The sequence below is a fragment of the Myxine glutinosa genome, chromosome 1, assembly GCF_964187855.1.
Source record: "Myxine glutinosa chromosome 1, kmMyxGlut1.1, whole genome shotgun sequence".
NCBI lineage: Eukaryota > Metazoa > Chordata > Myxini > Myxiniformes > Myxinidae > Myxine > Myxine glutinosa.
Genome location: NC_136261.1, coordinates 312,803,540 through 312,830,511, shown reverse-complemented (window position 1 = coordinate 312,830,511; position 26,972 = coordinate 312,803,540). Strand labels below are relative to the sequence as shown.

The window sequence follows — 26,972 nt, the reverse complement described above, 5'->3', positions numbered from 1 at the left end:
AAAGCTCATCATCTCCTTTTGGAAACGCCCTGCCGTGGGTTATATAGGCCCCACCCCTCAACCTTCGCGAACCTCCTCGATGTTTCTTTCCACACCCTCTCCAAGTCCAACCCCTTGTTCGTGGTTGGTTGAGTGGGGCTGACTCACTCCTCCCCTCTATGACGAGGTGGGGACCCGCCTTTCTTCCCCAACCCTGCCTCGTGGTCAATGGCGGCAATTGTTGGAGCGGAGGTAGTTTCAAATCGACGAAAGGGGGAATGGAGGCTTTTGGGAATGGGAATGAAGGGAATCTATCTCTTTCACTGGTGCAATGGAGTATTTCAATTAATGGGAGACATAGCCTTACCCTAAAACACATAATAAGATATAACTGTTGAACAGGGGTATTCTATGATTAGCTGTGGTGTGGGTGCTTTATGGACTAATTATGGGATGCCCTTTGACCTTTACACAGCTCCGGAGGCAGGAGGCGCAGAATAACAATAATAATAATAATAAAGCACACAATCAAAAAAAAATACAGTCCTCATATCCGCAACATATCCTTTTTGCCTATCCTCTTGGTAAGCCGTGACGTAACGCGCCGCGTCATAATTCTGTTTCCGGGTCCAAAGACGAAAATGGAGCCTGTGACACTTTTCACTCTGACCAACTTATTTTCTAATATGTATAATATGTATAATAGTATGAAGGCAGTATGTAGTATGAAGGCAGTATGTAGTATTGTAGTATGAAGGTAGTAAGTATGTAGATAGTAAGTATGTTGATAGTAAATATGTAGTGGTAGTATGTTAGTAGTAAGTATGTAGTTGTAGTAGTTGTATGCAGCTAATATGTATCTTGGTAGTATGTATGTCGGTACTACGTATGTCGGTACTACGTATGTCGGTAGTACATATGTAGGTAGTATGTATGTAGGTAGTATGTATGTAGGTAGTATGTATGTCGTGGTGGTAGTCGTAGTATGGAGGTAGTATGTATGTAGGTAGTATGCATGTAGTGGTAGTAGTAGTATGTAGGTAGTATGTATGTCGGTACTACGTATGTCGGTAGTACATATGTAGGTAGTATGTATGTCGGTAGTATGTATGTAGGTAGTATGTATGTCGTGGTGGTAGTCGTAGTATGGAGGTAGTATGTATGTAGGTAGTATGTATGTAGTGGTAGTAGTAGTTTGGAGGTAGTATGTATGTAGGTAGTATGCATGTAGTGGTAGTAGTAGTATGTAGGTAGTATGTATGTAGGTATTATGTATGTAGGTAGTATGTATGTATGTTGTATGTAGGTAGTATGTACATTGGTAGTATGTATGTAGGTAGTAGTAGTATGTTGTGGTAGTAGTATGTAGTGGTAGTAGTAGTAGTAGTTGTCATGCCAAGTTGTCATAGTAGTATGTAGTAGTAGTAGTAGTAGTAGTAGTAGTAGTAGTAGTAGTAGTAGTAGTAGTAGTAGTAGTAGTAGTAGTTGTCATGCCAAGTTGTCATAGTAGTATGTAGTAGTAGTAGTAGTAGTAGTTGTGGTAGTAGTATGTTATTGTAGTAGTAGTATGTTGTAGTAGTAGTAGTATGTAGTATGTTGTAGTAGTATGTTGTAGTTGTAGTAGCATGTATTATGTTGCAGTAGTAGTATGTTGTAGTAGTATGTTGTAGTTGTAGTAGTATGTTGCAGTAGTAGTATGTAGTAGTAGTAGTAGTATGTTGTATGTAGTAGTAATAGTATGTTGTAGTAGTATGTTGTATGTTGTATGTAGTAGTAGTAGTATGTTGTAGTAGTATGTAGTATGTTGCAGTGGTAGTATGTTGTAGTAGTATGTTGTATGTAGTAGTAGTATGTTGTAGTAGTATGTTGTAGTTGTAGTAGTATGTAGCATGTTGCAGTAGTTGTATGTTGTAGTAGTAGTAGTAGTAGTATGTTGTATGTTGTATGTAGTAGTAGTATGTTGCCACTTCAGCCTTTGTTTTTCATTCGCAGGAAATCGGTAGAAAGACAGTTCTTGGTTGGTTTCTGATCTATTACACACTCAGGAACGCAACACTGCGGCATGACCGACCACTTTTCTCACTGAGTCCAGCTGGTGTTTGGCTCCAGTGGTTTTGTGTTTGGACCCGGAAGCAGAATTATGACGTGCGCGTTACGTCACACTTACCAAGAGGATGTTGATCTCAAAAATAGTTGGTGGTTGAATTCAGTTTCCTGATATGAAAACCCGATTCAAATTTGAAGTCAACCGGATGAAAATTGAGAATTTAGAAATTCGAAAAGGTTGTTGACCTTTTGACCGAAAAAATAAATAGGTTTCTGTCGGACCACCAACTTTACCGTTTGGTGAAGTTTCATGAAGATCGGTTTAAAATTGTGACCTATAGGCAAGTATAAGTGAGCGGACAGACAAACAAACACACAAACACACACAAACCGGAGTGATCAAAATACTTGTCCAAAATTTTTTTGGGGCCAAGTAACAAGAACTATGTAGTCCAGAGCGCGATACTTGTGAAATCCCTAAACAATTTGACCATAAAAATAATTGGTGGTTGAAAATCAGTGACATGATATGCAAATCCTGTTAAAATTTCAAGGAGACATCGAGAGATCTGTGGGAGGGAGAGGGCTTTGGGGGGGAGGCATGTGAAGGGGGGCGGGTGGGTGGGAGAGGTATAAACATATGGACACTGCCAGGACTTCCAGGAAAGAAGTTGGAATTTCAAACAAGGTGGATCTGGGGTGAATTAGTGGGGGTAGAAAAGATCAAGGTTTTGGATGGGGGAAGATAAGAGATGGTGGTGAACAGCTGTTTTAAAGACCTGGAGGGAGGAGTGGGATTTAAGGGAGTGTGGGAGTTTGTTCCAGAGGCGGGAGAAAAGAGGAATGAAAGAGTGAAGGTGAGCAGAAAGCCGAGATTTCGGCAGTTTAACCATCAGAGGGTTGCTGGCAGATCTTGTGCGACCTGTAGGAATATTTGGGGGACAGAGCACAGAGAGAGCTGGGGGAGCAAGGCTGGAGAGGAGTCGGTAGAAGACAGAAAGACCACCTACCTGCCTGCGGTGAGTGAGTGAAAGGCCCTCAGAGGTAGCTTCATCGCGGGAGATTCCAATGATTTTGAAAGCTTTGGATTCAACAGCGTGAAGCCGGGCCAGGTGTGAGGCAGGAGCACCAGCCCATAGGGGAGAACAGTATTCCATTGAGCTGCGGATGAAAGCCTTGTATGTGGTGAGGAGCTCAGGTGTGCCGAGGAAGGACTTCGCACGACGGAGGATGCCCAGTCGGCGACTGGCTTTGGAGGCCAGCTTGGAAATGTGGTTTTCCCAAGAAAGATCATGGCAGATAGTGAGACCCAAAAGCTTGAGCGACAGAACTTCTTGGAGAGGATTGTTGAGAAAGTAGATGGGAGGGTTGTCCAGTCGATCTTTTCGGAGAGACATAGTAAGAGAGTGAGATTTGTCAGGATTGAAAGACATGTTCCACTTGTTTGACCAGTCTGTGATTTTGTCCAGGTCTTCAGAGAGTGAGGAGGCTGCAGACTGCCGATCTGAGGGAAGAGGAATGGAGCGGCAGAGAGTGGAGTCATCAGCAAAGAGATAGAGAGGTTAAATTCAACGACTTGATATGAAAATCCTCTTTAAATTTCCAGTCAATCGGATGAAAATTGAAGATTTTTTAAAAATCGAACCGAAGTTGATGAGCTTTGGCCTATGTTTACGTCGCTTCAACCAAAAACTTTATGCTTAGGAAAGTAGTAATCTGAGTATGCTCTCACATGGCGGCCCCTAAAGCACAGAAGAGTCGACTAATTGCAATTCTTTAACTTCATCAGCAGCATATCAGTGAATCATCTCATACACCCTTCAGGGCATTAACAATGAGCACAACTTCTGATGTACTTCATAAAAAGACCCTTAGACAGGTTCCTGCTGCTCCATCCTCAGATGCTGCTGAAACAGGTCTCAACGAGGAGCCTGAAACAAGTCTCAACTAGGAGCCGCCTTTAGAGGCCATTTCCCCCCGCAGAGTGGGGGTTGGCCTTCTTTGGGCACCGTGGTCCCCTTTTTGAAACAATGTTTTATGTCCGGATGCCCTTCCTGCTGCCAACCCTGTTAGTCGCCTCTTGCCACACACAGGGAATTATCAGTGAACTGGTACTCAATTTGCCGACCTCGGAAGGATGACAGGCTGAGTCAAACCCCTCTTGCGTTAATTCAGCGATTGACCGGGATTCGAACCCAGGATCCTAGGACCCCAAGCTGGCACCCTAACCGCTAAGCCAACACCAGGCTAGGTCTCAACTAGGGTAGGTAGCAATTAAAAAATTGGCCAAGGTATCAGCACACAATGAATGGAATACTTTTTTCAAAGCCTTGTATGCATTTAATTACCTGTACAACCATTGCACTCACATATTTATACCTGATGACATTGAAATGCAAATTAGGTTATCGATTGACAACGGGGCTGAGGTTTGACTCCAGAAAAGTAACTTAAGTAGAGTAGGCTGTGTGAATTTATTTCTCCACATGCACAATAGGCTTAGTAGGTTATGAAAGGTCATTTCTCCACTTCTAGAGCAATGATGATTGTCTCTGCCCTGTCCAATCAGTCCAGTCAGCCACTCTGGCCCAAAATGACCCGATAATGTGTCGAGTAGCAGTTATGTCTATTTCCAAGGACAATTTGTTCATTTGAGCTGTGGAACTGAATCGGTCACCATAATACGTGCTAAACCACAATCAGTGAATGTTGATATGATGAGGCTTGAAAATGTGAAAGAGTACTTAATTCTCAACATTATTTTCATCTCTCTGCAATAATGGCCGAGGCATAAGGCTCACTCTTCATAGACAGGATGGTGGTCTCTGTTTTTTATCAACCATAATGCGGTCGAGCTCTCAGCGTACTGAGCATACCCCTCTCCCCCAGATCTTCCAGGACACACGTGCTCCTCCAGCCACCGACCTCTGGTTAACTACTCAAAATCGAAGCTTTTCACTCACCTTTACTTTTTTGTTCCGCTTTTCTCCCATTTATGCACATACTTACCAAAGATGGTTCAATCCCACTCCTGCCACCAGCGCTTCAAGCAGGTGGTGCACCCCCATCTCATGCCATCCCTTATCCCCATCAGCTATCTTTTTCATCCCAATTAAACCAAATCAACTGAACCATCTCACTTGCAGGTGACTGTCTCCTCTCTCCTCTTTTTCCTCTTTTCCTGGTTGTTCACTCACCACCTTTATTGTTGTCAAACGTTTGCCCCACTGCTTCATTCTCAGTTCCTTGCCCTTTTCAATCTTTGTCACCTCACTCTTCCATGAGCCTCGATCTGGCATGAAAATTCACCAAACAGCACAAGATGTCATTCATTCACCAAAGAATAACACATATTGGGCCATTATGTGAATTCAGAATTTTCTTCAAATTTTCAAAATCTATTCTCTCGACAACCACTAATTTCATCTTACCCTGCGTTGTGCAGACCCCTCCAATTGTCCATCGGAGTAAGCTCACCGCAATATCTTGCTGAGTTGTTGTGAGTCTGTGTTGCCTAAGTGTTTGAGATATTTCAAGAGCTCGCTCTTGACTTTAATCCAATGTGTTGTAATGATTTGTCCACTGTGTTATGGTGTCGTTATTCATTACATTATATAAACCAAACTTCAGCATAATATAATAAAATATTTGTGGTTTTGATTCCATTGTCCTTGCCGAGTATTTTTGTCTTTTCAGATGTTGTTTCCGATAACATAATGTTTTCTCTATTCACAGGGAACGATGAAGGGTATCTTGATCTTCATAGCAATTGTTACAAGCACAACAGGGCAGAAATTGGAAGGTAGGATTGCATAAGTTCTTACACATTCTGAATCGTGATATAAAGCATTTTGGGATAATTGTTAAGAAATGGGGCTTTGGAAAATTGATTTCAAAAAGGTTTTCAAAATGTTTTGTTATGGAGCAATATTGCACTCAACTGTTCTTTCTTATCATATTTATAATGTAATTCTGATGAAGTCTAAACTTGATGAACTGTTTAACAATCAATTTTTAAACTGCAAGTGAGGTAAATATTAATGTCAGACCTTTTACTGAACTGAAGCAATTTCATGGTTTCACACATTTTCCAACCCTAACCTTAATCTGTCATCAAAAAAAAACTGACTTCTCTTGGGTCTATAAGGTGAAAGTTCACAGAAAAGTATCATGAAATGCATTTCATATATGAATGAATGAATGATCGTTTTAAGGCCATTTTCCCTGCTAGATCAGGGGTTAGCCTTGCTGGCCCCATGACAATCATGGTTCCCTGTTTGAGGCAATGTTTTTATGGCCGGATGCCCTTCCTGACGCCAACCTTTGGTCACGCTCTTAGAATGCGCAGGGATACGGTGTACCTATTCTAAATCGGGGTACACACCGTGATCATTCATCCCAGCAAGCTGGTACTCAATTTGCCGACCTCGGAAGGATGACAGGCTGAGTCAACCCCCCTGGCGTTAATTCAGCAATCGACCGGGATTCGAACCCAGGATCCTAGGATCCCAAGCCGGCACCCTCACCGCTAAGCCAACACCAGGCACCAGGTTCATAGACAGTATGTGTGTGTGTGTGTATATATATATATATATATATATATATATATATATATATATATATATATATATATATATATATATATATATATATATATATATATATATATATATATATATATATATATATATATATATACACACACACACACACACACACACACATATACATATATACAGGGTGAGTCAAAAGTAGCGCCCAATTTCTGTTTATTCGGGGTATTTTTTCGGGGTATGTTTATTCGAGGGACTTCCGTTTCCGGTCTTGCTGGCGAGGGTTCGTTTATTCTCAGCTCTCCATGCTATCCATCGAAATCGAAGTTAAGTAATTGTTCCCATTTGTATTTTCGTTATAACTATTTATTTTATGGTGTATATATTGTCTCCCGACGAAGATTTTCGGTGCAAATCTTTCATACCTGTATTGAAAATCGTGTTAATTCGGGTCGTGTTTTGAGGCCTTGTAGTTGTACAGTGAACACTGTACAACCTTGAGGCTTTGTTTTTCTCTCAGCGGTCCGTGTTTTTGTGATCCAATAACTTTCGTTCTCTGTTTTCCCAATCTTTTCACCCCATAGCCCTCTTCCTTGTGTAAATCACAACTCAAAAAAATCCAAAAAAAAAACATTTCCTTCTCTGTTCTCATTCGTTTATTCATTCTTATTCGTTCGTTCGTTCGTTCTTCGACCACGTGTTTCTCCCCCATTTCCCCAGATAGATTGTCAAATTTCAACTCGTTATTTTATCGTCCATGCATTGTTGTTTTGATTATAGTTACTTTTGGTTTGAATTTCCTGTAACTTGTAATTATTTAATCGTGTTCTGCTCCTCGTGTGCGGCCTTGTAGTTGTACCCCCGTCGGTGTTTGTTATCTTAATCGTGTTTTGCTTGGCTCTTAGTTTTTTTCCCTTCTACCCCGAACATAATACTCTGTCTAACGTTCTAAATCCCCACCTCCCCCCCCCCCCCCACCCCCAAAAACCAAACAAACAAACAAACAAACAAAAAAAAACATTTATTTTCCTTTCTCCACGTGTACTGTTGACTCATCCTGTATTTTCTGTCCAGGTGTGCTGTTCGCCCCGCCCCCATTAACTCCTTGCCATCCACCGTTTGCCCTTCACGTGACTCGTGGTGGTCCCTCTCGGCTCTCCCCCCCGTTGGTATTTTTGTGCACATAAGATTGTTCACGGTTCTGTTTAAATATCTATCTATAATTCCAGTAATCTCTGTCTGTCTGTCTGTACGTCTGTACGTTTGTCTGTGACCGCTGTTTCTCGACAACCACGGGTCCGATATACTTTTAACTTGCCAGGTATATTGCTGGGGACCCGAGGATGTGCCTTTTCAAGGTTTCATATTAATCGGACAATTACTTACCGAGCTATGTCCAAAAAACGATTCAACCAATCAGAGAGCAGCGAACGATCGCGTGTGCCGAACGTGGCGGGCACACTCTGCCTCGGATGGCACATTTGAGAGCGTATTCATTTATTTCACGTTTGCAAACTATGTTGGCGTTAAACTATGTTTTACAACTAATAAAAACGAATTTGCGATTCATTCGCTTTCCTGCGCGTTTGTGCACGCGATGGCGATTTCTTTACCAAACTCCGGAAGCCGTTCGCTTTGGACCAAACCATTGCATGTAAATAGAGGGGGGGGGATTGTCACCACTCGCAAGCCGTTCGCTTTGGACCAAACCATTTCATGTAAATAGAGGGGGGGGGATATAATTTTAGATATAGATATAGTACGGGCATGCCCTAGTTATTTAAATATGTATAACCTTTCCCCTTCAGTGTTTTACTCAGTGGTATTTTACAACACGCTGTTTTTCTTCCTATTTAAAAGGCTTTTCTCAATTTCCTCTCCAACTCATTCCACCTCAAAAAAAAGAAATTCAATATCTTATACGTCTCCCTCACTACATGGTCTAAATTCACATTCATTCCATCCCTCCTCCATCATTCTGAACCGGATTGCTAACTTGAAAATCACAACAAACCCAATTTGTTTTCAATGTTCGTCTTTCATTAATCATCCACTTTCTAAACTCCCCTCTTGCCCCTCCCATCCAAATCCCTCCCCTTGCACCTACACTCCTAAACTCCCCCCTTGCCCCGCCACTCTTAAACTCCCCCCCTGCCCCTCCACTCCTGAACTCCCCCCTTGCCCTTCCACTCCTGAACTCCCCCCTTGCCCTTCCCCTCCCAAACTCCCCCCTCACTCCTCCCCTTCAAAACTCCCCCCCAACCCCTCCCATTCAAATCTCCCCCCATACCATTCCTCTCCAATTCTCCCTCCTCCCCCCTCCTCCTCAAAGCTGCCTCCTCCCCACTTCGTCTCCCTTCTATCTCATACCTCCACCCCCCCCCCAACCTTCTTCTTTCCTCTGTCCCCCCTCAAACAACCCCTCACTGTGCCTCATCCCTTCACCTTCAAACCTTTCATCCTCCTCATCCTTCCCTTTCTTGGAACTCTTCTGCAATCGCTGACACACTAACAACTGCTCTCCCTACCTCCCGCTCTCATCCTTCATCTTGCCCTACTCCTCCCCTCCCCTGTCCTGTACCCGATGCTCCCCCTCTCTCTTCATTAACGGTATGGACCTCAAACATCCGGGGCCTTCGCTCAAACCTGACTGATCTCTCCATACAGGTTGCTTCTGACAATCCAGACTTGATCTGCTTAACAGAGACTTTCCTCCTTCAAGATGTCTCTGATTCCTTAATATCTCTTCCTGGTTACTCCCTCCTCCGGTATGATAGACCTGAGCCTCGGCCTGGTGGTGGGGTGGCTATCTTTATCAAAAACTCTCTTCCTCACTCTCCTTGCACTGCCCTCTCTCCTCCTCACCCCCAGGAGTACCTCTGGCTACGGCTTCCTCTCCGCTCCCACCTTTTGTTCATATGTGTTCTGTACCGTCCCCCAAACAGTGATGACTCCATCTACATTTCACTGTCTGACAACATGGACCAACTTCTATCCACTCATCCCAACTCTCTCTTCCTCATATGTGGTGACTTCAATTGTCATCATGCCACCTGGTTGGGTGTGGGTTCCTCTCTCACCAGTCATGGCACCTCAGCAAAGGACTTCTGTGACTCACTGGGATTGACACAATCTGTCAATTTCCCGACCCGGATCTCAGCCAATGGAGTATCTTCTCTTCTCGACTTGGTTATGACTAACTTCCCTGCTAATGTCTGCTGCTCTTCTTCTGCTCCAATCGGTTCTTCTGATCATGTGCTTGTCAAAGTGGACATCTCTCTGGCCATTCTCAGAGAGCCTCCTCAGCGTCGACGAGTCTGGCATTTCACTCAGGCCGACTGGGACGGTCTTCAAGCAGCCATCAATCGTCTGGATTGGTCTCCCATCTCCACTGCCTCTGACATCAATTCTTCCTGGGAATTCTTCCAAAGCAAACTGATCTCTCTCATGCACAGATTTATCCCATCTCGCCTTCAGTTGTCTTACCCTTCCTCCCGTCCATGGTACACTGAATCTTGTGGTGAGGCAGTTGCCCTGAAACAACTTGCCTTTGCCTCTTGGAAGGCTAATCCAACTGAAGGAAATCTCAGTTCCTTCCACCAAGCTCGGAACAAGTGTGTGTCTACCCTCAGGAGTGCCAGGAAGCACTATCTCTCCTCACTCAAGAATGAACTCTCAAACCTGTCTCCTTCCTCCAAATCCTGGTGGCATCTGGTCAAATCCGTTTCTGGTGTTTGTTCCCCCTCCATCCCCTCCCTTACCTCAAATGGCCACACAGTTGACATCGCACGTGACAAAGCCGAATGCCTCAACTCTGTGTTTGCCTCAAAATCCTTAGTCCCAAACCCATCTCTCTCTGTTCCCACCTTTCCCAGTCGAACCAAACTGCTCCTGGACTCTGTGACCTTCTCTCCTGACAAGGTGGAGGAGTTTTTGTCAAACCTCGACTCTGATTCTGCAACTGGACCAGATGGCATCAGCCCACGGGTCCTAAAATCCTGCTCTGCCGCTCTATCTCACCCTCTCTCTGTTCTTTTCACCCTATCTTTTGCTCAAGGTCATCTGCCAGCATCCTGGAAATCAGCAAACATTACCGCTTTACACAAAAAAGGTGCAAAAACAGATCCTTGCAACTACAGACCAATCAGTCTGCTCCCAATTATCAGCAAAGTCATGGAATCCATCATTGCTTCGGATATGAAATCTTTCCTCTTCTCCAATGGCTTGATCTCTGATCATCAATTTGGTTTCAGACCAGGTCACTCTACTCTGGACATGCTGCTTCTGCTGTCTCAACAATGGATGGAGGTCCTCAATGCCAAACAGGAAATCAGAGCTGTCTCCCTTGACATATCACGTGCCTTCGATACGGTCTGGCACCCAGCTCTGCTCACCAAACTCTCCTCCTATGGTATCCATGGAAATCTCCATGCATGGCTTGCGGACTTCCTCTCTGGTCGTAGTCAACGTGTGGCCCTGAATGGATTTCTCTCATCTCCCCTTCCCGTTCAGGCTGGAGTTCCCCAAGGCAGTGTGCTGGGCCCTGTGCTTTTTCTGGTCTTTATCAATGATCTCTCCGACTCTCTGGAAAATCCTCTGTATCTCTTTGCTGATGACTCCACTCTCTGCCGCTCCATTCCTCTTCCCTCAGATCGGCAGTCTGCAGCCTCCTCACTCTCTGAAGACCTGGACAAAATCACAGACTGGTCAAACATGTGGAACATGTCTTTCAATCCTGACAAATCTCACACTCTTACTATGTCTCTCCGAAAAGATCGACTGGACAACCCTCCCATCTACTTTCTCAACAATCCTCTCCAAGAAGTTCTGTCGCTCAAGCTTTTGGGTCTCACCATCTGCCATGATCTTTCTTGGGAAAACCACATTTCCAAGCTGGCCTCCAAAGCCAGTCGCCGACTGGGCATCCTGCGTCGTGCGAAGTCCTTCCTCGGCAAACCTGAGCTCCTCACCACATACAAGGCTTTCATCCGCAGCTCAATGGAATACTGTTCTCCCCTATGGGCTGGTGCTCCTGCCTCACACCTGGCTCGGCTTCACGCTGTTGAATCCAAAGCTTTCAGAATCATTGGAATCTCCCGCGATGAAGCTATCTCTGAGGGCCTTTCACTCACTCACCGCAGGCAGGTAGGTGGTCTTTCTGTCTTCTACCGACTCCTCTCCGGCCTTGCTCCCCCAGCTCTCTCTGTGCTCTGTCCCCCAAATATTCCTACAGGTCGCACAAGATCTGCCAGCCACCCTCTGATGGTTAAACTGCCGAAATCTCGTCTCTCTGCTCACCTTCACTCTTTCATTCCTCTTTTCTCCCGCCTCTGGAACAAACTCCCACACTCACTTCAATCACACTCCTCCCTCCAGGTCTTCAAAACAGCTGTTCACCACCATCTCTTATCTTCCCCCATCCAAAACCTTGATCTTTTCTACCCCCACTAATTCACCCCAGATCCACCTTGTTTGAAATTCCAACTTCTTTCCTGGAATAGTGTAGCAGCATAGCAAACCTGTTGTGCATTTTGTGATACAAGCACCAAATTTGGCACAAATGTACATTAATATGTTGCGAACATTTTCAGATATTGGGCCACTTGAAATTCCGTAATTTTTTTTTTCAAATTTTTTCTAATTTCGTAATTTCAAATTTTTCGGGTGACACCGTCACAATTTCGGTCTTCGAGGCCGGCCGATATAGTGGGGCGGCTTAGCCCAAATATTCAAAAGAATTGTGCATTTTGTGATACAAGCACCAAATTTGGCACAAATGTACATTAATATGTTGAGAACATTGTGTGGTCAGCAATGAAGACGAGAGTCTGAATTACATGTATGCAAAAGACCTTGTGAACCAGTGAAGCAAATACACGGGTAAGCATGAATTAAATCTAGGGCATGATATAATTTCCATGATGTTTACCTCTACACTCAATGGTGGAAGGAGGTAATGTTTTGATCCCAGCTTGTCTGTATGTCTGTTTGTCTGTTAGTCCACAAAATTCCAGACAAAGCTTGTAGTAGTGGTAGTTGTAGTGGTAGTGGTGATAACAGAAATTGTTATATAGAACTGAACTTATATTATTATTATATGCAGAAAATAACTTCATTTCTATATGCCCTGCAGTGGACAGGTTAATTGGTTTATGCACTGAAGGGGTCACCCTGGTGTGCACTGCTGTGTTCTGCCTCACTGAGTTGTTCAGGTATGATGTACTCAGCACAAGCTTCCGGTCGGCCCGGAGGTGGGGGTGCGGGGCCTGTCACGGAACGTCAAAACAAACGGCCTGCCGGGGCCGCCCAAAAGTCGGGCGTGAGGGGCGCGTCCACTAATGGAACGCCTCTCGCTTCCCAGATCGAGGGCCACGTGGTCAGGAGAACCTCGTCCCTTCCGGTCACACTTTGCCTATCGGCCGGCCTCGAAGACCGAAATTGTGACGGTGTCACCCGAAAAATTTGAAATTACGAAATTTGAAAAAAAAAATTACGGAATTTCAAGTGGCCCAATATCTGAAAATGTTCGCAACATATTAATGTACATTTGTGCCAAATTTGGTGCTTGTATCACAAAATGCACAATTCTTTTGAATATTTGGGCTAAGCCGCCCCACTAGAAGTCTTGGCAGTGTCCATATGTTTTATACCTCTCCCACCCCCCCCCCCTTCCCATGCCTCCCCCCCAAAGCCCTCTCCCTCCCACAGTTCTCTCGATGTCTCCATGTCTCTCGGTCCCTGCTCTCAAATGTTATGTTTGTGTCCTTCCCCCTCTCTCCCCATCTTGCGCTCCCGATGTTATTTGTTTTGTGTGTCCGTTTGTCTTTCTGTGCTGTGTGATTAATGTTCGCTCTTTCACGAGCCTCGATCTTGTATACAAAAAAAAAAAAAAAATTCATATATATATATATATATATTTCTGTCAGTTGATTGTTTGTTTGCCATTTGTATTACAGTGTACAAGAAGGTAGAAATAAATGAATGACATGTTTATCTAACCATTTATTCGGGGGAAAATTATTACAGAACTGCACCAAGCTGTTTTACTTGCAATTTTCAAAGTGCCCTCCCTCGTGATCGATGCACAATTGCAGCCAAGCAGGCACAGAGTGGCACACACGCTTGCAGAGTTCGATATCAATTTCCTCAAACTTTGCAGTAATTTGAGCCTTCAATTCCTGAATGGTACGAGGCTTTTCACGATAAACAAGGTCTTTCATGAGCCCCCAAAGAAAGAAATCTGGAGGTGTAAGGTCTGGGGAGGTCTGGGGTTGTCTCCATCATGAAGGGCATGCAGTAAGCGTGGAATGTAAGGTTTCCATTTTTTCTGGTGAAGGACACAGATAACACTTGATTGGCTCACTTCCAACTCTGCAGATAAACGGCGAGTTGACTTTTGCAGACTTTGTTCCAGTCTCCTGATGGCTTCTTCATCCTTAGCTACATTCGTTGCCGTTTTCGGACAACCGGACTTCTTTGCAGTGGCTACCGACCCTGTTGCTTCAAATTTCTCGACAATCAATCATATGTTTCTTCCCTGGGGTGGGTTAATATCGAATTCCTGTGCCAAACGGCGTGCCGCCATCGTTGGTTGTTCATTACATTTGTAGTAATGTTTCTCGGCCGCAATGCGTTGATTCATTGAAAGGTAATTCATGGTTCAATTTGGTGCAAATTCAGAAACTTTCCAAACTCTCAGCAATAACCTGCAAAACAAAAATAAATAAACTAAGAAAATTAATAATCTGCAAGACAATTATTAACAACATGACATCCCAGAAAGAATCTGACAGCCGAAAAAACAGAAATCGGGCGTGGGCGCTACTTTTGATTCACCCTCTATATATATATATATATATATATATATATATATATATATATATATATATATATATATATATATATATATATATATATATATATATATATACAGTATATTTATGTACAGTATATATATATATATATATATATATATATATATATATATATATATATACAGTATATTTATGTACAGTATATATATATATATATATATATAGATATAGATATATATATATATATATATATATATATACAGTATATTTATGTACAGTATATATATATATATATATACATATACAGTATATATATATATATATACATACATATATATATATACACACAGTGCTTTCAGAAAGTATTCACAAAACTTGACTTTTTCACATTTTTCTGTGTTACAACCTCAATTTAAAATGAATTATAATGAGATGTTTTAGTTATTGATCTACACATAATACACCATAATGTCAAAGTGGATTTTTTTATTTATAATCTTTGCAAAGCAATTAAAATTGTAATACAGAAATATCTAATTTACATAAGTATTCAACCCGCTGAGTCAATACGTTGAAGAAGAGCCTTTGGCAGAGATTACAGCTCCGTGTCTTCTTGGGTAAGTCTATCACCTTTGCACATCTGGATTTGGGGAGTTTATCCCATTCTTTCTTGCAAATTTTTTCAATCTCTGTCAAGTTGGATGGGGAGTGTCAGTGAACAGAAATCTTCAAGTCTTTCCACAGATTCTCAATGGGATTCAAATATGGGCTTTGGCTGGGCCTCTCAAGGACTTTTTACATTCTTGTTCTGAAACATTCTCGTGTTGCTTTGGCTGTATGTTTGGGGTCATTGTCCTGTGGGAACGTAAATCTTCACCGTAATCTAAAGTCTTTTGCACTCTGAAGCAGGTTCTCCTCTCGGATTTGTCTGCATTTTGCTCCATTAATTGTTCCTTTTATCCTTACAAGTTTCCCAGTTCCTGCCGCTGAAAAGCATAGCCATGGCATGATGCTGCCACTACCATGCTTCATGGTAGGGATAGTGTTGGATGGGTGATAAGCTGTGCTCAGTTTGTACCAGAGGTAGCACTTTGCATTCAGGCCAAAGCATTACATTTTCATCTCATCAGATCACAGAATATTTTCCCTCATGCTCTCAGTCTTTTTTCAAACTCCAGGTGTGCTGCATGTGCCTTTTGCAAGGAGTGGCTTGCTTTGGCCACTCTCACATAAAACGTAGATTTTGAAGTGATGCAGAGACTGTTGGTCTTCTGGCAGGTTCTCGCATTTCAGCCAAGGAACTCTCTAGTTCTGTCGGTGGTCGGTGGATTCTTGGTCACCTCTCTGACCAAGGTCCTTCTTGCCCGTTTGCTCAGTTTGGTCATCCCCATCAGCTATCTGATGCTGATGGGGGATGACATAACCAGCTCTAGGAAGAGTCTGGGTAGTTCCATTTTTTTTTCGTAACTGCGGAGGTTATGCAGTTCCTTGCTATTATTTCTGACTGTTTATTTTAAACGACTTTGCCAGGGACCCCTAAAACTCATGCCAAAAATAGGAAAAAAAAGATGTATCAAAAAAAAAGTCTTTGTCCAAGGACTTCTGGGAATCTCTCGACATTGTGAAAGGAAACATCTGTCATTATTTACTTTAAGCAATGTGTATACGGGAAGAAGACAATTGGTTTTTGGTCATTTATTAGCACAATTTGCCTTCTCATGGTCACTTGAGAGTTGCAATGCACCAGAATTTTCAAATATCTCATTGGATTATAATTGTCAGGCGACTGTGAGATTGGACAGGCTATCGGTGATAGCTTGTCAGTGATAGAGGAGGGGAAAGCATTAAATATTCTACTGTTTTGATGTGAAAATGCCTGTTTTCTTTTATGACAGGAGGAGGGCGAAGAGGGGAAAGATGGGACAGAGTTGGGAGGGGGAGGTTGAGGCTTTAGGGGAGTGAGGACTTTTTGTGGGGGAGGGGAATTGAGTGGGGGTGGAGAGATGGAGGGGAGGTTTGAAAGCTTGGAGTGGGGATGGGATTGAAGCCTTCAGGTTGGGAGGGGGATATGGGGTGGGAATTCTGAGGGGGTGGGAATTCATCATTTGAAGTCACATTTTACATTGCAAGGATGTTCTGCAAGTCCCTGCGACATCATATATTTCTGTCACGGATAAAACCAGTGTAGGATATTTGACTGATTCCCACTGAATGACATTCATGTTATGTTTTGATAAGGTATTGTCATCTCGTGACTGTATGAATCAATGTTAGAGGCACTTTGTGAATCTGGCTATTGGACCACACAGTCTATTGGAGTATGTATCTTTCAAGAATGCCTTCTGAGTTGTCCTGTGCCCCATTTAGTGACCATCCATTGAAAATGACAACCACAATGGTCTGATTCAAATTGTGACACAGTTGAACTCGCATGCTGGGTATAAATGTCTTCTCTGCTCTATTTCTTCCAATACCACCAACACAATATACTGCCTCATTGGGGTTGAAATGTTTTGGGGAATTCTGGACTTTACAGAGTGTCATATGCTGGTATCATTACACACTCACTTGGCCGTCAATAAACACTTGCTACACATAATATTAGCATGCTGACTCATCTCTTAGGATACAGTCGTGGCCAAAAATATTGGCACCCTTGCACCTTTTTCAAATAATGCACCATTTCTTCCAGAAAATTCTTGAAAATAAAAAATATTTTAGTATCGACGTATGTATTTCTTTGGTTTGCAGTGGAACAAAACAAAAAAAACCTGGAAAAATTACTAAATCTTAGCATATTCCACACAGAGATCCTAAAATGGCCTGGACAATATTGGCATCTTTTAGAAGTTGTTAGAAATAATTAGATTTCAAGCAGGTGATTCTCCTTTACTTTGGAATTGAACTCACCTGTGGTGAGGTGCAGGTTCCTGCAATATAAAAATCACTCATTCAACCAATTTGAATAGAGAAATGGAGTCATTCTGCTGTTTTTCGTCACTGTGTGTACCGCAATGAGCATGGAGAAAGGAAAGAAAACCAGAAAATTGTCTGAGGAGGTCAGACACAAGATTGTAGCCAAGCATGGACAATCTTAAGGCTACAAGTCCATCTCCAGAGACATTGATGTTCCTGTGTCCACGGCACGCAATGTTATCAGGAAGTTTAAGGCCCATGCTACTGTAGCCAACCTCCATGGATGTGGCCTCAAGAGAAAACTTGAGCGAAGTTTGCAGCGAAGGATTGTTTGAATGGTGGAGAAAGCACCTTGACCAACTGCCAAACAAATTCAAGCTGACCTTCAGACACAAGGCACGACAGTTTCAACTCGCACCATCCATCGCCAACTCAATGAAAGGGGGTCTATGGTGGGATACCCAGGAGGACCCCACTACTGAGAGAGACATGAGAAAGACCGACTGGAGTTTGCCAAAACACACCTGAACAAGCCAAATCCTCCTGGAAGAATGTCCTGTGGACAGATGAGACCAAATTGGAGCTTTTTGGAAAATCTCATAATCTCTATGTTTACAGAAAACAAAATGAAGCCTTCAAAGAAAAGAACACCTTCCCTACAGTCAAACATGGAGGAGGTTCAGTGATGGTTTGGAGTTGCTGCGCTTCCTCTAGCACTGGGTGCCTTGAATGTGTGCATGGCATCATGAAATCAGGAGATTACCAAGGCATTTTTGAGTGCAATGCTCAACCCAGGGTCAGAAAGCTGGGTCTCAGTCGAAGGTCATGGGTCTTGCAGCAAGGCAATGACCCCAAACACACTTCAAAAATCACCCAGGAATGGTTCAAGACAAAACGCTGGACTGTTCTGAAGTGGCCAGCAATGAGTCCAGATCTAAACCCAATGAACACCTGTGGGGAGATCTGAAAACAGCAGTTGGGAGAAGACATCCTTCCAATCTGGGAGAACTGGAGCAGTTTGTACAAGCAGAGTGGGCTAAACTGCCAGTAGAGAGGTGTTGGTAGCTCATTCATGGCTATAGGAAGCACTTGACTGCAGTTATTTTGTCCAAAGACTGTGCTACCAAATATTAAGTCGAGGGTGTCAATCATTTTGTCAATGCCATTTCTTTTTATTTTCTACGTTCTGAATCAAAAACAAAGGTTCTGTAATATTAACAGTGAAATAAAGAATTGTGGAGACCAAATACTTTTGTCAATTTCAAATTATGAGTTTTAGATTAGAGATTGATTAGAATTGAGAATTAGAAAAAATTATGAGTAATTTGAAAAAGGTGCAAGGGTGCCAATATTTTTGGCCACGATTTTATGTAAATATCTGAATGCAGTATCCACTAAATTGCCACATTTTAGTCATATATTTGTTTAATTTTCTCACACTAGATTCTGACACTTGTTCCATTCACTTGTTACACCAGGCTCCTTTAAATTGACCATGCACAGCTTCTGTATTGACTTTATTAATGTGTAAACCTCATTCATTTAATGGCTTTCGAATTATTTTTAACATGTGCAAACACTATTGAAATAACTAGAGAATGCCCTTAATAGTGTGTTTGACCACCTCTTGTCTTCCCTCATTCTTGTGTTGTGTTCTTTACCACAATTGAATATTTCCATGATTTATATGACAATTCCACACATGGGGTTTCCCAAAATAAATCAATGATATTTGTGATTGCTTCTTTTGCAAAAAGATGTATGCTCTCTAGAGCATGCTTTTCCAATTCCTTTTCCAATACTACAGGTAGAAAAACCTGATAAACTTTCTTCACTTACATCAACCTTAAACCATTGGCCTCAGAGATTTACATGAACAAAAGGATGGGGAGGTGATGAATTTGTGGTGGTGGAGGGAGGATGAGGAAAAGGAGGAGAGATCTTCACGGAGCATTATCATGGACCATCATGATTTAGTAGTCACATGATGTTTGAGAAGTTTATATTGACACCAGTCCTGAGAAGTGCCGTTTTACTTTAATGCCTCCATCGGCTAGACAAATAGTTTATATAATACTTTTAAAATATGTCTTCTTTAACCTATTTGGTAATAAACTGGAAACAAAAATTATACTTTAATAAAATATTTGACTGTGGCCCACTCATACTTATGGACCACTGCATGTAAATTCTAAAAACATCAACCAAAAATACATTTTGTAAAAGAGGATAATACAGTTAGATGCTCTCTTTGTGGGGAGATCTGAAATGAATGAAATGATCGAAGATTGCAGCGAAGATGCAATGATCTGAAATGATCAATAACCATACAAAATGACCATCACAATGTCCCTACATTATGCAGAAGGCACAATCAAAATTTGAGAGCTCAAAATACAATGTGTATTTCTTCCAAATGTTATTTGCCTGGTGATAGAATAACTCAGCAAGAAAGAAAACTGGTATAATAAAAAATAAAGAAAACAAACTAAAAAACATGTGAAAATGCAAAGCCTGTCTGCGTCCTCTTTGAATACAGACTTCTTCTGTATGCGAAACATGATGAAAACAGTTTTAAAAAATGACGGTTTTAGGTGACCTTGACCTTTTGACCTCAAAATAAATAGGCTTCAGTGACCCAATATGCAAACCCTGCTCAAATTTCAAATCAATTGGATAAAAATGGCAATTTTAATGCAGACCTTTGAGCTTTAGATTAAAAAAAAAAATCAGCTTCGAAGCTTTTGATTTGTGAACCAATTCAGTGACCCAATATGCAAATTCTCAAAATTTCAGGTCAACCAGTGAAAATTGATGATTTTGTGATGCTGATCTTTGAGCTTTTGACTAAATTATTAATTTGTCTTCTCCATAATCTCATAATGCTTTGTTGAAAATTTGATGAAAAATCTCAAATGGTAAATTAAAATTTCAGTTCAATTGGATGAAAATTGATGATTTTATATGATGCTGACCTTTGACATTTTGACAAAGTTACGAATTTATCTTCTCCATATTCTCATAATAACGCTTTGTTGAAAATTTGATGACAAAGCTCAAATGGTAAAAACGTCATGGCCCGGACAGACACACCAAAGTGACTGCAAAACCCATTTCCCTCTGTGCGGGGGACGGGCTGATAATACTTTCTCACATGTTGTATAACATCAAACAATTATACTTTGTAATAAACACTAAAACTCAAAATAATACACAGTAATGCTATATAATCTCAAATAAGAAAAGAAGAAAACAACAATTAAAACTCTAAGACTGTTTTTCCAGCCAAATGAAATGTTTAATTTGACGCATTGGCCCCAGGGTACTATTGTGGCAAGAAAAGTAGCAACAATGAATATATTAACATCGACTTAACGATTATAGAACTCGAGAATTAAAAATTGGACAAATATCCTGAGTTAAAAGTGGGTTGCTGAATTAGTCGCAACAAAATTTACAAAACAATAAAATTTACAAAACAATAAAATTTACAAAACAAAACAGTTTATTCCATTTTTAAATATGCCTGATTCTGGTGTAATTTCTTAACTAAAAACAAAATCCATAATGAGGTTTATAAATTAACATCCTTTACAAGATTTTTCAATGCAGCTGGGGAATAATCAATTGGCCACAAATTAATCAGCAACCCAGACACTAAAACAAGGGAAGTTCTCAATGATTCACTATATGTCTCATAAAAAACTGGCGCATCGTGAGATTTCACACAATGAGACAATATATTGGAAGCGGTTTCTCAAACTTGATCGATTGTACAAATCAATCACCACCTAATTGGAAACAGAACTACAAAGCTCAAAAGTTGTGTGAATCATCACTATTGCATCACGATCAGGGTGAAGTTGGGCTTCTGGCTTGGCTCAACTGGCTGAGCTTTTGTATTGTAATCTGGGGATTTCATGTTCAAATACAACTCTGATGGATTGGCGATGGCAGACTGCACAGTATTTGTATCGCCATGCGTCATTAACAGTGATGCAGGCCTCTGATCCTCCGCATACGATTGATTCATTGATTTCAGTGATGCTGACCTAGGATTCATAACTCAACTTCCCTAAACTTTCCAGGAAAAATACAAGTTGGAGTCACAGAACCGAAAGGAAATGGTAGAGAAAGTGTTCCTCCAAGTTTGCAAGCAATTTAAAATAAAGAACCCAAAATACCTCCAACAAAACGAAAAAGCAAGAAAGTAACAAAGTAGACAGCCCAGAAAAATGCCAATAAAGAGGTTCATGAAAGTAGCCAGAGGGGCAATGAGGCTTCAATACACTGCTTGTGTGATATTTCTCGAGGCAATTGATGAATTGGGCTACAAAGGCGTTACAATGATACACTATGTGTCTCGTCTTACAAAGTCAGCCGAACCGTATCAATTTGTCATATAATTATTTTTTCAAAAATCGAGGCTTGTGGAAGAGCTGAGAAACTCAGTCACATTTAGCAGGAATTTCTCAATGACTTCTGTGCCGCAAGTGATTACATAATCATTGAATGCGGTTCTCGCAATTTAAACTTTTTTCAGAAGGAATGGCAAAGCTCTTTTGTTGCCAAAGCTTCCTGCCTACAGGCATTAACAGTCTTGCTTCAAGTGAGTGCTCAGAACGAAACTGATCGAATCAAACACCAAAACAAAATGAGAAACATGTCATGCCTTTGTCTTCTCCACTTGATAGAAATGAAGATGGATAATGAACGCCCTGGGAGGTGTGTGTTGCACATCCTAATGTCTGACTCGGGAGTTAATAACCACGAAGTTAAGCTTGTTTTACAACTGTAGCGTTGCTATCAAACTTAAATAATTATTTTCCAATGCATATGTAATGGCATGGAGAGCACTCTAAATAAAAGCCGGGAGAATGTAGACTCAGAGTCTGAATGTTTGTTGAATACCCGTTGAGTCGTGGTGAGGATATACACAGGACAAGAAAAACCTGCGAGATACAACATAAAGCTTTGTTACATCAGTGACCAATCTCAACATGGCAGTGCCTCTCCGACTTATACAATGTAGCCACATTTGGCATGCCAGAATGAACTTAACCACAGTCACTTTTACAGTGAAACCATGTTTAACAGTGTCACCACTTTTACAGTGAAACCATGTTAAACAGTCACCACTTTTACAGTATAATCACCTTTCAATCAAGTATCATTGACAATCAGGGGGAATAACCATTTCTAACCTCCTGTTTCATTTAAACTACGAATAAAATCGATGAAAAAAGGACAATATTGAATTAAATGAGCAATCAATGGAATGTAATAATAATAATCAGTAAAATTAAAGAACAACAGAAAATATCGATTTGTGGCGTAGCATGAACTTATTTGATCCTAAAACACCTTAATGTAAAGGGTACCTCACACCAAAAAATGGTTTTTACGGACGTCCACAGATGTTCTTTCTACGGCAGCGTTGCGATTTTTTGAGCAAGATCGTGAACACCCGGGAGAGGATTTTGCTTGACCGTGACTGATTCACAGCGGTTTATTACGGTTTAGTACGGACTGCTACGGCTTCGTTGCAGATATACACGGCGGAGATACGGTGCCTATACGTTTGCTTGCGGTTCCTTATGGTTCCCGGCCCAGAATATAAAAACGGGGGCTCTCCCCTCATTCTGCTGCTGACTTCCAAGGGCAAGACCTATCCAGGAGAGCCATGGACGGAGCACCCGCTGCCCAGAGAGTCCAAGGAGAGGGAGAATCCTTGCGGATGGTTAAGATGGCCTTATGGAGTCTTACGGTGGTGTTACGGCAGTTGCGGAAGCGTTGAGGAGGCGTTGAGGAAGCGTTGCGGTCTAGATTTCCATAGCACTGCCGTAATAGTCTTACGAGAGTTTTGGTCTGGACCAAAACTCTAGTAAGAAATTACGACTCCTCCCGGACGCTTAAGGATCCATACGAATGCTCCAGGAAGCGTTGAGAATGTCCCAGGTGCCACAAGGAATGCTCCCGGTTGTGCACGAGTTTGTCGCCGCAACGCCGCCGTAAACGTCGTAACGACCCCGTAAGGCCGGTGTGAGGGGGGTTTAAAATATCTCAATGTTATCCCGCAACTGCCACTTGGGGTATTGTACTATTAGCACGTTCTAAGTAACACGCCAGTTCTTAAAATACACGAAGATAAACTGCATGGCGGTACAGACACAACTGTAACATAGCAAAATAAATCATACATCGCTGTGTAGTTATCAATCTAATCAAACTTAATATATAGTCTTCACAAACGACTCCAAAGTGATCAAGCTAAAAAAATGCAGATAAAATGTGAATAAGTTCGATTAACAGAGAAAATCAGCTAATTCTCAATTGCATAAGTATTCAAACCCTATCCCTAATTGACATCAAATCACTTCAGGAGCAAATTATTTGTTTGAACGGTTACAAAATAAGTGTAATAGGTTTTACCTGTATGTAATCAGTGGTTTAACTTAAAAATTAAGCTCTCCCACTTATCTAAGGAGTTTTAAGGTGTAACTCACTTGGTCAACCAACAAGGCAAACATGAAGAGCAAGGAGCTTTCCAAAGACGTCAGACATAAAGTGGTGGAGAAGCACCGTTCAGGAGAGGGTTATAAGAAGATTTCAAAGTCACTCATTATCCTTTTGAGTACGGTGAAATCCATAATTAAGAGGTGGAAGACGTATCATACCACTGAAACTCTCCCCAGATCAGATCTGCCATCCAAACTCAGCAGCCGGACAAGCAGGAAACTGGTTCGGGATGTCACTGTAAATCCAACAATGACTTTGAAAGGTCTGCAAGGCACTATGTCCGAGATGGGGGCCAGTGTTCATCAATCAACAATATGTCATATGCTTCACAAAGCTGCCCTCTATGGACAAGTGGCAAGAAAAGAAGCCATTATTGAAAAATATGCATCTAAAAGCTCATATGGAGTTTGCTAAAAAGCATCTTAATGATATTGCAAGAATGTGGGAAAAAGGTTTGTGGTCAGAGTCAGATGAGAATTGAATTGAACTTTTTGGTCTAAATCCAAAGCGTTACTTCTGGCACAAGCCTAATACTACACATCACCCAGTCAACACCATCCCTACTATCAAAGATGGTGGTGGCAGCATCATGTTACAGGGCTGATTTTCATCAGCAGGGATTGGCAAGCTTGTCAGGATAGAAGGGACAATGGATGGTGCAAAGTACAGGAGAATCCTTGATTAAAACCTACTTGAGTCAATCATGAATCTGAAACTGGGTAGAAAATTCACATTTCAGCAGGATAACGATCCAAAGCACGAAGCTGAAGCCACAATGGAGATTCTGAATAATAATAAAATTAATGTTCTTGAGTGGCCCAGTCAACATCCTGACTTAAACTCAATTGAACATTTATGATGAGACTTGAAGATTGCAGTCCATCGACGATCCCCATCAAACTTGGCAGAACTGGAGAATTTTTCACCATCTCACTGTGCAATGATGTTAGAGACCTACCCACAAAGACTCATAGCAGTCATTACTGCAAAACGTGCTTCCACCGAGTACTGACCGAAGGGGCTGAATACTTTTGCATCCAGTGAATTTTGATTTGTACATGTTTTTTTGCAGGCACAGCAAGTTTCTAATATACATCATGGATGCGTTCCTAGAAAATGCGACTTTATTCAAAATTATGTTGTTCAGACATGATATTCCAAGCCTGGTGTTGGCTTAGCGGTTAGGGTGCAGGCTTGGGATCCGAGGATCCTGGGTTCGAATCCCGGTCGATCGCTAAATTAACACCAGGGGGTTGACTCAGCCTGTCATCCTTCCGAGGTCGGCAAATTGAGTACCAGCTTGCTGGGATGAATGATCCCGGTGTGTACCCCGGTTTAGAATAGGTACACCGTATCCCTGCGCATCATAAGAGGCGACTAAGGGTTGGCGTCAGGAAGGGCATCCGGCCATAAAAACATTTCCTCAAACAGGGAACCATGATGATTGTCATATGGCCCGCAAGGCTAACCCCCGCTACAGCGGGGAAAATGGCCTTAAAACGATCATTCGTTCATTCATTCATTCATTCATTCAGATGAAGGAGCTGTGCTCCCACGTAGTCGGAAGAATGGACGCGACAAAAAGCTGGAATTCGTCCGAGTTTCTTTATTGTCACAAAACAACTCGGGTACTCTCAAAAGCCCGTTTATCGGGCAGCAATATATATACACACATTATCCCGGAGCGTTTGCCCGGGAAAGGCGAGAGGGGGCGTGGCCGGGTGTCCTGGCCTGGCAAGTCGAGGGCGGGCATGCCCGGGCGTCCTGGACGAGCCCGGCATGGTGATCGCTCCGCGTCCTTGGTAGGTGCAAGGCGATTGTGTAAATCCAGCAGTAGCCGCTACACATGTCCCCCCAGAATCGACTTGCACCGGCAGGGTCAATTTAAGGGGGGTCCTGATGACCCGGCCGAAGCGACCCCTGGCGGGTCGTGGGGGGGGGGGGGTCTGGTGTGGTGGTGGGCGGTCGAGTGGGGGGCACCGTGGACGGGGGGTGGCCTCGCCGCGGCAGAAGGGCCAACCGTGGCGGTTGGTCGATGTCCACGTGTGCCGGCTTGAGGCGGTCCACCGCAATCCGGTCCAACCTGCCGCCGATGTCGATGACGAACGACTTGTCGTCCCGTCGCAGGACCCGGAAGGGCCCGTCGTATGGCGGCCGGAGTGGCCCCCGATGTGCGTCATGACGCACAAAAACGTACTCCGCTGTGCGAAGTGCTGGGGGGACGTAGGACTGGGGGTCACCGTGGTGGGATGTTGGCACGGGGGCAAACCGTCGGGCGGCCTCCTGGAGGTCCGAGCGCTGGTGAGCTGCGGACCAGGGACTGGTAGCATCAGGCACGAATTCGCCGGGGACGTGTAGCGCCTGGCCGTAGACAAGCTCGGCGGTGGATGCCCGGAGGTCCTCCTTGGGGGCCGTGCAGAGGCCCAAAAGGACCCATGGCAGCCGGTCGGCCCAACCGCCGTCTTGAAGGCCGGCCATGAGCGCGGCCTTCATGGAGCGGTGGAATCGCTCGCACAACCCGTTGGCTTGGGGGTGGTAGGCCGTAGTACGGTGGAGCTTGACCCCCAGGTTGCGGGCGACCGCGCCCCACAGCTCGGAGGTGAACTGCGGTCCGCGGTCCGACGAGATGTCCGCCGGTGCGCCGAAGCGGGCGACCCAGGTGGCGATGAAAGCCTGCGCCACGTCGGCGGTGGTGGTGGAGACGAGGGGAACGGCCTCCGGCCACCTGGTGGTCCTGTCCACCATGGTGAGCAGGTGTGTGAACCCCCGTGATGGGGGGAGGGGGCCCACCAGATCCACGTTGACATGGTCAAAACGTCGTTCGGGCATGGTGAAAGGTGCCAGCGGGGCCTGGGTGTGTCGGTGGACCTTGGCCTGTTGACAGGCTGTGCAGGTGCTGGTCCAATCGCGGACGTCCCGTCGAAGGCCGTGCCAGACGAATCGCGCCGACACCAGCTTCTGGGAAGCTTTCCGGCCCGGGTGGGAAAGGCCGTGGAGGGAGGCGAAGATGCGGCGTTGCCAGGTAACGGGCACGATGGGGCGAGGCTGGCCTTCGGAGACGTCGCAGAGCAGGACAGTGTCCGCGAAGGGGATGTCGGCCAGGCGGAGGCCCGTGTCCGCCGCCCGGAGGGCCTGCACCGTGGTG

At 43.3% G+C, this 26,972-nt stretch overlaps 1 non-coding gene across 1 annotated transcript in view; it reads left to right on the top strand.

Annotated features, from left to right (window-relative positions):
• The first annotated feature begins 5,793 nt into the window (after positions 1-5,793).
• LOC137414402 (uncharacterized) overlaps positions 5,794-26,972 on the top strand; it is a 67,845-nt gene continuing 46,666 nt past the window's right edge. Inside the window, exon 1 of the transcript XR_013622085.1 lies at positions 5,794-5,827. This is a non-coding gene — a transcript (uncharacterized LOC137414402). The remainder of the gene's footprint in view (positions 5,828-26,972) is intronic.